The sequence below is a fragment of the Lissotriton helveticus genome, chromosome 11 (genome assembly GCF_964261635.1).
Source record: "Lissotriton helveticus chromosome 11, aLisHel1.1, whole genome shotgun sequence".
Taxonomy (NCBI): Eukaryota; Metazoa; Chordata; class Amphibia; order Caudata; family Salamandridae; genus Lissotriton; species Lissotriton helveticus.
In genome coordinates, this window is record NC_136072.1 from 443,230,846 (window position 1) to 443,245,230 (window position 14,385).

Sequence of the window (14,385 nt, forward strand, 5' to 3'; positions counted from 1 at the left end):
ACGGAGACACACACCAGTGAGAGCTGACCACCCCAATGTCGCTCCAGTACAGCTGTCCCCAGCTCCCAGAGCCACCCTGCCTCCTGGCCCATACAGCCCTGTGGCTCATCATTTCAGTGGTCCTAGTGGCTCAGCTGCAGTTCACACTCATGTGTCAGATAGTGGCACTGTGTCTATTGTTCGCTGTCATGCATCATGTTGTAGCACTGTGGCAGTTGTGCCCTCTCCTGTTTCAGGTAGTCGCACTGTGTGTCCCCGCCACTCTCATGTGTCAGATGCAGGCATGGTATTTGTTGGTCACTGTACAGGGACATGTCCTGGCAGTGTGTCTGGGTCTATGGCTCATGTGTCAGTCAGTAGATCTGTGGCTGTGTCTCACACTCCTGGTTCTGGTGCTGGCGGTGTGTCTGGGTCTAGGGCTCATGTGTCAGTCACTACAGCTGTGGCTGTGTCTCACACTCCTGTTTCTGGTGCTGGCAGTGTGTCTGGGTCTACGGCTCATGTCAGTCAGTAGATCTGTGGCTGTGTCTCACACTCCTGTTTCTGGTGCTGGCAGTGTGTCTGGGTCTATGGCTCATGTGTCAGTCAGTAGATCTGTGGCTGTGTCTCACACTCCTGTTTATGGTGCTGGAAGTGTGTCCTAGGCGAGTAGTTCAAGCAGTCCACCAGATTCTGTGCTGTGAGGTTTTGTTACCCTCACTCACAAGTCATTTTACTTTGTGTGTAGATTGACGAGTGTAACCACCCTTGCATTATTAATGTCCTTGGGACGGGTCGCTTGACCCACGTACTTGTGCTGCCAGTGATGTACCTGTTCTGTGCAATGGACTGTTGATGCACTTAGCCCCTCTCATTTGCTGCCTCTGATGTACCTGCTCTGTTGGCCACAATGCCCTGTTGCTGTTCTGATACTGCATTCTGCCCTCTCATGTGCTGCCAATGATGTACCTGTTCTGTGCAATGGACTGTTGATGCACGTAGCCCCTCTCATTTGCTGCCTCTGATGTACCTGCTCTGTTGGCCACAATGCCCTGTTGCTGTTCTGATACAGCATTCTGCCCTCTCACGTGCTGCCAATGATGTACCTGTTCTGTGTAATGGACTGTTGATGCACTTATCCCCTCTCATGTGCTGCCAGTGATGTACCTGTTCTGTGCAATGGACTGTTGATGCACGTAGCCCCTCTCATTTGCTGCCTCTGATGTACCTGCTCTGTTGGCCACAATGCCCTGTTGCTGTTCTGATACTGCATTCTGCCCTCTCATGTGCTGCCAATGATATACCCGTTCTCTGCCAAGGACTGTTGATGCACTTAGCCCCTCTCATGTGCTGCCAGTGATGTACCTGCTCTGTCCAATGGACTGTTGATGCACTGAGCCCCTCTCATTTGCTGACTCTGATGTACCTGCTCTGTTGGCCACAATGCCCTGTTGCTGTTCTGATACTGCATTCTGCCCTCTCATGTGCTGCCAGTGATGTACCTGCTCTGTGCAATGGACTGTTGATGCACTTAGCCCCTCTCATTTGCTGCCTCTGATGTACCTGCTCTGTTGGCCACAATGCCCTGTTGCTGTTCTGATACTGCATTCTGCCCTCTTATGTGCTGCCAATGATGTACCTGTTCTCTGCCAAGGACTGTTGATGCACTTAGCCCCTCTCATGTGCTGCCAGTGATGTACCTGCTCTGTGCAATGGACTGTTGATGCACGTAGCCCCTCTCATGTGCTGCAAATGATGTACCTGTACTGTGCAATGGACTGTTGACGCACTTATCCCCTCTCATGTGCTGCCAGTGATGTACCTGTTCTGTGCAATGGACTGTTGATGCACTTATCCCCTCTCATGTGATGCCAGTGCTGTACCTGTTCTGTGCAATGGACTGTTGATGCACTTAGCCACTCACATTTGCTGCCTCTGATGTACCTGCTCTGTTGGCCACAATGCCCTGTTGCTGTTCTGATACTGCATTCTGCCCTCTCATGTGCTGCCAATGATGTACCTGCTCTGTTGTGCCCAGTGCCCATGCTCTTGAATACTCTGAGATTATACCCCTATTATGTTTAATAAAGCAAGTCAATCATGTGTAGTGGTTTGTCGTTGTCATTCCTGGTTGTGTACTTCATTAGAGGATATATTGGTGCGATCGTCAATGTGGTTTCTCAAACATGACACTCCCCCTTCCAATGTCACAGCCCTGGCAGGTACTCCCCTTCTGACATCAATTGGTGGGTTGGCGTACCTGCGTCGTCGTCGATGATGGTCCATGACTTGCTGGTGGTGGAGCACGAAGAGTATCGGAAATGTGTGTAGCGCTGGGTCCATGACGGCGATCTACTTGTGGTGGGTATCTCTGCAATGTGTTGTATCTTCGCTGTGGTGAATCCGCCGTGTTCAGGCAGGTTGTTTTTCCACAGCGATTTGATGTGTGTTTTCCACCATCGTGATTTAGAGGACGGTCGGAGACGTCATTCCGTACGGCGGTGTCTCTGGATTGGTTACGTCCGCCGCGGGGCCGGGTGTAGTTCTGCGGCGGTGCATGCTCTTCCGTCGCGCACGGACTTTTGGCAGTGTTTACCATCCTAATATGGCGAACGGAGTGACCGCGGCAGGCGGACAGGAAAAAGGCATTTTCCGCATACTCCAGGCCGGGTGTCGCCCTTCCGTCCGCCATCGTAATCGACCCCTTAATGTTTTACGAGTGCCACATTAGGGCCCAACCTAAATAACCTCCAAGTCATCCTGAGGTGTTCAGAAATACCCAGGCAGCAGTTTGTAGTAGTAATAGAATTAAATTAAATGGGCACAAGACCACTTAAAGAAATGAGTTTCACAGCTATTTGTGTAATATTTTACTTTTCTGCATTTGATGCAGCCTGAAGTTCTGCACATAATTTCTGGACAAACAGGTGTTGCATAAAACCCAGCCTGCTTTTCTGCTTTTCCACAACCTCAGGGTTAAAGGTAAGGATACTGATACTATTTTATTTGTACATAGTAGTTAAGAGCTACTTATAACATTATCATAAGAAATCTCTTTATTGATGTCATAACGACACTTTCACAACTGCCTAATTAACCTTCTTGCTTTCTCAAATGTGCTTGCAAATGTAGTATTTGCCCACTCTTTTTTCAAAATGTTCTCTGAGGGAGAGCCCCCCAAACATCCCATATGGCTGTCGGACTTGTTCGCTACACTCTGTCACCACAGGTCACTCACCCGGAACGTTTACGCCTCACCACTTTCAAATGTCACCAGCCACCACTGCAAAATTTATATTTGCCTATGGTCCCACCAATTGTTAAGTTGTCACTGTGTTTTTGACTAGTTTCCCTACCTTTGGAATTCTCGTTTCATATACCAACACAGCACTTTTCTATCTGCACTTTAGACACATTTAGGGCCATATGTATCAAGCCAAATTGCATTTGCAAATCGGCGTTTGCGAATGCAATTTGGCGAAATGGTATGTATTAAGCAAATCTGCGTGCAAAATAAGTAAACGCAAAATTTGCGATTCCCTATTTTGCGATTGCATTTAAGGAATCGCACATTTTGCGATTCCTTAAATGCAATGTAAGAAGCATTAAAAAAATGCAAATTGGCCTTAAGGAATCGCAAATTACCACCAACTTCAAGTTGGCGGTAATTTGCGAATTCCTTGAAAAATGCACTTTTTTGCATTTTTCAAAGTGCACTGTGAAGCACATACATGCCCTTAGGGCATGTATGTTCACCACATGTGCAACCATGCTAATTTCAGGGGTGCAACAGGGTGTCCTTTGGACACCCCTGCACCCTTGAAATTATTCTCAATTTGCGATTCTCAAATTGCGAATCGCAAATTGAGAATAACTTCCCATTCATTCCTATGGGCCTCCTGGCCCATAGAAATGAATGGGAAAGTATTCCTTAATTGCGATTTGCAATTTGCGAATCGCAATTAAGGAATTTTAAGAAATCGCAAAAAAATGCGATATTCTACATACATACCAATTTGCGAATCTCAAATAGCGATTTCTTAAAAATCGCTATTTGAGATTCGCAAATGGGTACCTTCATACATATGGCCCTAAGAGTTTTACTGCTATACCACGAGTAGTCATCCCCGTCTCCTTTTATTATTCTGTTTACCAGAGTAAACAATAGAGAACACTGTATAGGATGCATTTTTTACATATTGTTATGGAATTTACTCAGCATCCTCCCCACATGAGGCTGTTCCTGACACCACATTACAGCATTTTGTTGGTAGTCTCCTCTTGACTGACTACACTTTTGTAGTGTATGAAGTTTTTTATTATATAAATAATGTGTTATTTTATATTTGTTTTTGTTATCTAACATGAGCATTCTTTTCTTAGATTCTGCTGTAAATTGTACTTCTATCAATATGAGAGGTGACTGTATGTAGTCAATGTGTCACTGGCCCAGGTTGTGAAATAACTAATGCAAAAATCATAATTTCCCCTGCCCATGTTGGTGTTCTCTGCACAGTAGTGAACTTTACCATGTTTCTTTTTATGCAGCACTTACTTTAAGATTATTTATAACCTCCTGACAAAGGACCACTTAGATTGTCCAAAAAGCATTGGGGTGATTGACAGCACCCTAACAGAATGTGTGGATCCATGTACACTTTCTTGTAAAAGATTGATTAAAAAAATGAATGTACTTGAATTCTGAACTTCATTCAGCTACTTTCAATAAAATGATATTCTATTACCTTCATGGAAAAACAGATTAATTTGTGGTATGAATAGGGCATATTCCCAAAGTCAAAGAGTGCTAAATAAAGGACTCTCTTCATTATGAATACTGCTTGGACATGTTCACATTGAATGCTTTATATAAAATATAAGGGTGTTATGTAGTTTTTAAGTGCAAACAATCCAGTTTCAATTTGCGGTGATGGAAGGATAATCTGATCCTAATATCAGGGTATTGAAAATTAGCCTTTTTTGCGGGGTCCCAATGTATTTTTGCCTTTGTGCTGAACCCTATTTTAACTGGCTGTAGAATTCTGTGCACCTTACCCCTGCTAACCAGTGGAAAAGACCGTGTGCTCCTCCTTTCAACATTGCGAAATTAGCATACCCAAATGTGCAACTTTATTTACGAACAAGATCCTATTATATGGTGCCAAAGTGTACCCCAGGCGGGTAAGTTAAATGTCACAGTGGGCTGCAGCACTCGTGCCACCCACTGCAGTGAGAATGTAAACATGCAAACATGAATGCATACCTGCCTCTAGTATTCTGACTGTGAAGGTTCCAACTGCAAATTCAACCTGTCAAAATATACCCTATTGACAGGCCTAAACCCTTTGTTTAAATATATTAGCCTTACTGCCCATTAACTCAGGATGCATGGTATTTAAAATGACTTGTAAAGGTTAATGTTAAACATGTCCATACAGTGGCTAGCATCTCAATACTGTTTTCATTGTAGCAGGATTGGCTATTTCATAGGAAAACAATTGGATGCAAAATTAAATACCAATACTGTATTTTGGAATGGAGCTAGCTGGTAAAATAATTAAACAAATATTTTTAATATTTAATAAAAATTCAATTAACTGGTGAAGTTAGATGTATTTCTATATATTACCGAAAAGTAACTTTTAAAAAGTTACCTTTGCCCTGCCTCAAGTCCCTGGAAACTAAATCTCCATTTTGCTCTTTGCCTTCTGCTAGTCAATAATTAGCATTCCAATGGATGTGAATGAAGTGTGAACTTGCTCCCAGGATATGCACAACGAGCCTTGCATGTAGGGAGCTGTTACTTTGCTCTTGAAAGTTAGCTTGTGCTGAAGGACTTACTTACCTCCAAGGAGGTCTACACTGTCACTTGCAGAAGTAGCTAACACCCAGGATTGCATTGCACCCTTATATTGTCCCCCCAAAATGGCAGTTTCCATCACAGTGGCCCTCTTATTGACATCCGAGTGCCACATCCTGCTGGGGTTTCAAGACCTGCTTGACAGGTCTTCTGTGTTTTTCATGACATTTGGAACTGAATTTCAAAGAAGGGAATCAGAATGCCAAAACAATTTGTATTCACAGCCTGGTTGTCAAATTTTCACCTTTATCCTACCAGACTTCTGTGACTGAGTTTGTTGGGGCAAAGGGACCGCTTAAAACTGGAATTTGATGTTAGATGTGGGAGGACAGTCTGATTACCATAGTACACTCCCCACACCCTCCCACTTGCCCTCAAATCCTAGGTTTGGTGTGGCCAAAGAACTCGGTTACATGAGAATTGAAATGTGTGCAATGAAATTTTATGGATTTTTTGGCCATGGGCAAGACATTTCAGGCCCCCCATTTCAGAACAACTATAAATGTATTACTGATTCTTAGCTCATTCAACCTACTTGGGGCCAAACAATATTGAATTACATGCTAATCTTTCAGAATTTGGAGCATGGAAAAACAGTTGAAAGCTCAGGCTGCATGCTGTCTGCCTTCCAAGTAGTGCAAAAAGACAGCTTTGATCTGGATATTTTTTTGTCTTGCAGCAATAATATTTCATTTGAACATGTAGGTCTATCCGATTGTTCCTCCATTTGTAGAAAAGACACTGTAAAAGTGACTTAGTAGATGGTTAGTTGGATAGTGAATAAAATGGAAATTAGACATATGCACATATGCACATAAGCACTAGGAATGGAATCTTTTGCTGCCAGATGTACGTAATCGCAAAAAAATTCTGTTTTGCAAACAATATTTTGCAATATTACTGCCTCAAAATGTTTTTATTACTTACCCGTCATCTTCAATACTTTAAGTCTTCCTTACTTGTCCAAGTACTCAGTTAACGAGTAAATTTGCTCATTCACTAACACTGCTCACCACTTACTAAAGTTGTTTTCTCTTCCCATTCCCTAGAAAAGGGATATGCCCATAAATCCTCTTCCCACTCCTAACACTGCTAGCTACTAACCAAGACCCCAGCCGAAAAGGCTGATGACGGTAAGAGGGTGGGAGGGAGGTCATAAGTATTGGGACGAGTAGGAAGAATGAATATTACCAGTAAGTAATCCATGCATTACCTCCTCTTCTCCTTCCTCATCCCAAACATACTTAAATAGGTATGCCCAAGCTAACTGATACCTTCGTCAGCCAAAATGAACACACCAAAAAACAAAGGGAGTAAAGGTCGAAGAATTTTACTTATTTTTCAGGCTCCCAGTTTTCTGTTTTTACTGAGTTTCACAGCTCAATACAGACAGAAAACAATGCGTTTTCTGTCTGCCATTATTTTTAAAAGTGGATAAATACAGAACATTGGGCTTCTTTTAAGTGACTCTTCGTGCTCTCTTTCATAAATTATAGCCCAACAGCTGAGCAGATGAACAGCATGGGAAATTAACAAACAGGCTGACATTTCTTTAAACAATGGCATATTTCAACATGCATTCATGGTAAAATGCTAATATTTACTAGTGGATGTATTGTTATGTAATGTTAGGCATCTTAACCTCTTGCGTGCTGCTGTCGGCCGTTGGACATCGCGAGCGCTACCTCGCTGGTGCTGCGCACGTCCAACGGCCGACGCGGCCCCGCCCATCCTTTAGAACGCCTGCACCGTGGCGGAAAAACCGCTGCGGTTAAGGCGTTAAATAGCTAAAATACGACAGACATCAAAGTATGAGTGTGTGTCTATCAGTTAAATAAATATGGAAATGTACAGTTTTACAACTTTAATTATCAGCAAATCACAAAATAAATATATGGATAAATATTGAAAAAATGGTCAAACAATAAATATGGATAAATACAGATGGAAATGTTAAAAAAATAAATACAATAAAACCGGGAACTCAACTTATCATCCATTCCACAGTCTTGATGTATCTAATTCATACATAAAGTCCTGTCAGGCACAACATTACGTGGAACTCTAGTGCCCAAATTAATATGGACACAACAATGTTTTTTCTAAATTGACGTAAATCCCAAAATAATCTGTGACCCAAAGCCTAATTCTGAGTGCTGAGCAACATGTAACCTTTAATGCAAAATAAATGTAGAAGGTGAGGCTCACGCAGCAGCCTTACAAATCTCTCTAATAGAAAACTCTGCCCACTTGGCCCAAGAAGCAGCAATTCCTCTGGGGCAGTTTATAGTCTCCAGTATTTCTTTTCCACAATGCCGATAAGCTGTGGAGATAACAGATTTTATCCCTCATGCCAGGGTAGAAGATGATGGTCTCTCCCCGCTCTTCACAGGACCGAAATTCCCAAAGAGTTCATCTGAAAGCCCATATTCAGCTAATTCAGGTAGACCCTCCCAACCCTTACCACCTATAGGACATACATTAGAGGGTCCTCTCTGGTACTATGCAGATGTTTACTCCAAGGGTTCAAATGATGTCCTCTGAATAAAAGATAGGCCTTAGCGAAGATGCCAAGCTGGAAAAGGATTTTAAATTCTAGGCCTTAAAAGATTGAAGCCTCTAAAGAGCTTAGAAATTTAAGGCTCAGCTGAGGACACTTCATGCCTGAATGCTTTTATTGCAGACAACTGCAAACTGAGGGTGGCAACACTGAAACCCTTATCAAAGCCCTTGTGTAAAAGCTGGAGGATATTAGGAAGTGAAGTCTTCACTAGAGAAAAAGATCTCTCTACGCACCAAGAATCAAAAGAGGCCGACTGGTGACTATAAGCTTCATTAGTCAATTCTCTTCTTTCGATTATTGTTGTTTTTCGTATGTTGGTTATTATATGGATTTGTTTGTCGTTTTATGAACTCAGTATTTTATTATTCGCTTAGGATTGTTTTTTTGGTAACCAAATAAAGATTGATTGCTTGAGTGATTCTTTTCTGGAAGTATGTAACAGTGTGGAAATAGAAATAGGGAGATCCTGTTCAGGGATTGCTCCCTCTCAAGCTCCAGACGGACAATCTTAGGTGGGCCAGAGAATTCAGTGATAGAAGTGGATGCAAGAGAGTGGGTAGGCACAATGGAAGAATCAATTCCTGTTCTAATGCCAACTTTGTCAATAGCAGTAACCTCGGTCTGCTTATCAAAATGGCAGAACTAAGATGATTTCTGCTGACTCCCTCTGGGGTCTTGCAAGGACAGATGGGAATTACGGGATGGGGGAAGGTGTCAAGAAGCCAGTCCAGTGAAGGGCTGGTCAGTGCATATATTACTAAATCCCGCTGAGACTGAAACCTCAACATAAATCTTGGGAGTTGAGAATTTTGGTAAGTTGCAAATAAGTCTCACACCGGAACACCCTATCTCCTGAAACATAAGGGGTTAAGGACAAAGTCCTGAGAGCTCAGAAAGGTTCTACTCAAATAGTTTGCCTGATTTCTTAGGAATCCCTTTAAGTGGATGACCTTGATATCCAGTAATTTGCGCCTACCCAGGTGAAAATTACTTGCACTGTCTGATTCCGAGAAGTAGAACCTCAACTGAACTAATAGTTCAAGTAATACATTGTTCCTGTATTGATTTTTTTATAAATCTTTTTATTAAACAATCTCAACATGATGGTTCATAGTCACAATGATAGTAGGCAGGGTACAGCAAGTTACAAAGGAAATAGTGTATAATTGCAGTAAACGAGTTTGGTGGAAATCACGGGGAGGGAGAATCTTCGCCGTCTAGTTCTTGATGGGGTGAACAAATATCTCCTCGGTGACCATTCCAATGGGCCTATATTTTAGACCATTTCCGGGCCACATATACTGTTTTTTTACGCAACATACTCCAATCGAGGTCTTTTTCCCAGTCAGTTACAGTAGGCGCATGTGTGGCCCCCCAGAGTTGAGCTTTGTTTCTCTTGGCGAGCATGCAAGCGAGAGTGACCTATTGTGTTGCATATGTGTTGAGATCGGTAGGCTCCTAGATATTGAGGAGGCACCTGGATGCCAGCAGTTTGATACCGACACCCAATGTTCCGCTCATGACCACATGGATTGCACACCAGTATTCTTGGATTGGATCACATTTCCAGAGGATGTGCATAAAGGTACCTGTGTGAGTGCATCCCGTCTACATGAGTCATCAATCAACCCACCCATTTGTACTAATTGGGGTACAGTCATGTACACCCTGTGAAGGACTTTTAATTGCACTAGGCGGAGTTGCGCCAGAATAGCAACCGTCCTGGGAGACGAGACTGCTATCTGCCAGTCCTCATCATCCAGTTCGATCCCATCATTAGTCCATTTCGCACGGTGTGCCAGTAGGGGGTCATCCATATTGTTTATTAGTTTACAATAGATAAGGGAGATAGCTTTCTCGGTCAGGTGTCCTTCCAATAGTCTGTCTTCTAAAGGAGAGCTTTCCGGAGGGATTGTACCACGGGGCAGTGTTGTGGCTAGTGCGTGTCAGACTTGGAGGTAGCGGAAGCCCTCCAAATTCGCGAGGGAGTATTGATTCTGCAGTATAGCAAGTGATTTCACCCCCTTGGCACTCCAAAGGTCTTTAATGTGGGAGATACCAATTAGGTCCCACATGTCGAAACCCTTGGATTGTCGCAAGTCTCCCAGTTTTTGAGAGTCCCAGAATGGAGTGACAAGAGTCAACCTGTCATTCCAGCCAAGAGATTTGGTTGACGCATGCCATATTTTATCTGTGTGCCGCATAGGGCCGGTAAGTGGGAATCTATCTGGCTTGGAGTATAATGCACGGGCAAAAGATCTGTTTGGGAGGATCTACTGGTCCATATTAAAACCAGGATCGTCTGGGAGACAGTAGGTGTAATGGTTGATAACAGTGTGGTGTGCCACCCAGTAATACTTCCTGATGTATAGCAATACAATACCGCCGTCATACCAGCTGAGTGTAAGTTTTTTTATGGCTATGCACGGTCGCCCAGCCCACAGAAGGTCTCTCTGGAGACCTTTGATTTCTTTGAAATATGCATTAGGGACAGGATTAGCGGAGTTTTGGAGGGCATAGAGAAACTGAGGGAGGGACATCATTTTAAAAAGGGCCACTCTACCCAAAAGAGAGAGTGGAAGTGTCTTCCAATGTGCGATGTCGCTTCTAAGTCGTTGCGGGCGGGGGAGCAAGGTTACGGTCATGTCTGACCAGCGGGTCTAGAGAGATGTATATACCCAGGTATTTAAAGCCGTCAGAGATGATGGGTATAGGGCAGTTATGGGCTAGCGGAGGAGGACCCCATTAAGAACATAGAGGAGGGATTTCTGCCAGTTCACACGGAATCCGGAATACCTGCAGAAGGTGGCAAGGATATCGAATACGGCAATGAGGGATCGTTTGGGGGATGTCAGATAAAGAAGAATGTTGTCCGCATACAAGGAGATGCGGTCTTCCCAGTCCGCCGACCATCGCAACCCTCGGATCATGACGTCCTTTCGGATTCATGCCGCAAGGGGTTCAAGGGCCAGGGCGAACAGCAACGGGGAGAGGGGGCATCCCTGATGGGTACCCCGGTTAAGCTGAAATGTGTCAGACTTCCTGTTATTAACCACGATTTGAGCCATAGGTCTGCTATATAGTAGGCGCACCCACTGACAGAAGACCGGACCGAATCCCATTTTTCCAAGCACTGCGAAGAGATAAGGCCACTCAATTGTGTCAAATGCCACAGTGGCATATAAAGAGGCTATGACCGCATCCTCCCTTATGGTTGAGGCCCTGCCCAGCACACCGTGCAGTCTGCGCAAATTCAGGGCTGTGTTCCTTCGCGGCATAAAGCCTGATTGGTCAGGGTGCACTAATTCCCCAATTACTTTAATTAGTCTGTTAGCGAGAATCTTGGCTAAAATTTTAGGTTCTGCGTTGAGAAGGGATATAGGGTGATGGGAGGAGCAGTCTGTTTTTGGTTTTCCGTCTTTGTGGATCACAACTATAGTGGCGAGTCTCTGGTCAGGGGGCAATGTGCCTTTATCAAGACTATATTCATACATGTGTTTCAGATGGGGGGCCAATTTGTCGGGCTGGAGCTTGTAAAGCTCGATTGGGATTCCGTTTGGGCCTAGGGCCTTGCCCGGTTGGACTGCCCGGATTGCGATGCAATTTCGTCTGTTGTGAGGGCGCTATCCATGAAAGTACGGTCGATTTCAGAAAGAGGTGGGAGTGAGATATCTCTGATGAAAGCCAAGGAGTCTGATTCTGTGTAGGGTGTCACCAAGCTGTAGCTGGAGTGGAAGTGGGTGGCGAAGTGGTTGGCTATGGACAGAGGGAATTTAATGAGATAGCCGTCAGCGTTTCTAAGTTCCGGGACAAGCCTGCTAGCATGGTCTCTCTTGTCCAGCCAGGCGATTAGTTTCCCGGCCTTATTTCCCCAATCATAAATACATCCCAGTCTGTCTTGCCCCATTAGTTTTGCCCGGTCCTTCTGCATTCTGTCCATCACCTGTTGTTTTTGCTTAAAGACCGATACTCGTCTTGATACAGACGAAGTAAGTGAAGCGCTTCCGGGGTGTTGTCCGTGTGTATTTCTTGCTCAAGGCTGTAGATCTTGTGCTCTGCCTCTGAAATGGCTTTAAGCCTGTCTTTTTTAGATCCCGCTATTAAGGGAAGGGCCTGGCCCCGAACCACGGCTTTGAAGGCCTCCTACAACATCTGGGGAGATTCCACCGTTCCCTCATTTTCCAGGAAATAGTTGTCCATTGATTTGTTGAGGTCTTTACGAATTTTGGGGTTTTTGAGGTACCAAGGATTGAGAGGTACAACACGTCCCACTTGTGTGTGATTGAGAACAATGTGGACCCATAGAGGGGAGTGATCTGATATTCCTCTGGCCAAGTGTCAGATCTCGTGAATGGTGCAGATATGAGGGGCAGGGACAATTATGTAGTCAAGGCGTGAAAGGCTGTTATGAGCCCCTGAGTAGAAAGTGTGCTGTAGCTTGTCTGGATTGTAGGTTCTTCAACAGTCCACTAAACCCATCGCCTCTAAAAATCTGGGAAAGGAGTGAGAGGCCTTGGGTAGTGTGTGAGGAGGTTGCCTGTTGAGCGAGCCCGATAGGACTGAATTAAAGTCGCCACCCAACACCAAGTGTCCCTCTGGTGACGTCAACAATAGGGCACTAAGGTCCGCGAAGGTTGCGGCTTGTAGTTCTGGTGGTGCGTATATGGAGAGGAGAGTAAAAATGACGCCCTCCCAAGTGCCTGTGATTCCCGCATATCTGCCCCGATCATCTAATGTGTGGACGTGACAGATAAGTGAATGATTTCCTCTGTAATATGCCCACTCCTCTTGAGCCAGAGGTGAAACCAGCATGTGCTACCATGTGATATCCATATCTATGCATTGCCTTACATACATTGCCTATAAGGTGGGTTTCTTGGAGGAGCACAATGTCTGGCGAAAACCTCTTAACATATTGTAGTACTACCGTTCTTTTGATTTCGTCCCCTAGCCCGTTGACATTCCAGCTTAGGACTTTGAGTTCCTTGTTACGCTGCATCCCCATAGGTTCGTATGTAACATGTAACAGGTTATGTTGTGAGCAAAAGCTGTACCATGGAGATAAAACATAACACAACAAACAGAAAAGAATAACCCTTCCCGACCAAACCACCCCCCACCCTGCTTCCCTGCACTCTGGGCTCAGAACTGCCCATATTTTAAAATGCAGAGTGCCTTTCGCCCAACTGTGTGTCTAAAAGAAGAACATGGGGGGAGGCCCTACTGCCACATTAGCTCCCTCCACCCATCATCATGGATTTAGGTGCATGTTAACACAATAATATAGTAGGAGTAACATAGGCCACCAATAAGGGCGGGTGCTCAGTTCAAAATTATCAAAGTCAGAGGTCTGCGGGCATGGACGATACAAAATATGAAAGTGGGGCCTGGAACTGCCAGAGACAGATTGATCATAGGATACTTGCGTTTCCGAGCCAAGGGACCTCATTCAGATGATGTCTTCATGGTGTCCAGCCAGTCAGACGTGACCTCTGGCAAATCGAAGAACCTGGTTTTGCCATTGATCTCCACGAGCAAACGGGCAGGGAAGAGCATAGCATACTTGAGCCCCTTTTCGCGCAGTCGTCTCTTGACATCCAAGAAGGAGCGTCGGCGTGTTTGCACTGTGCGAGTGAAATCTGGAAAAAAGGAAATTTCAGAGTTGTCTTGCTGGATCGTCGGGGCGACCCTGGCCGCCTGGAGGATGGTGTCCCTGTCTCTATAATTAAGCAGTCTGGCCAGGATTGGACGAGGTGGGGCACCTGGCTTTGGGTGCCCCCCCCCCCCCCGGTACCCTGTGAGCCCGTTCAATCACGAACAGGGTGGACAGTCCCTTAGGTTGCAGTGCAGTTTCGTGGTGATCAGATTTTCTATGAATAGGTCGGCAGCAGGTCCCTCTGCGTTCTATGGCACACCAAAAACGCGAATGTTATTACATCGCAGGTGCCCCTCATAATCATCCAGCTTGTCTTCAGCAAAGCGT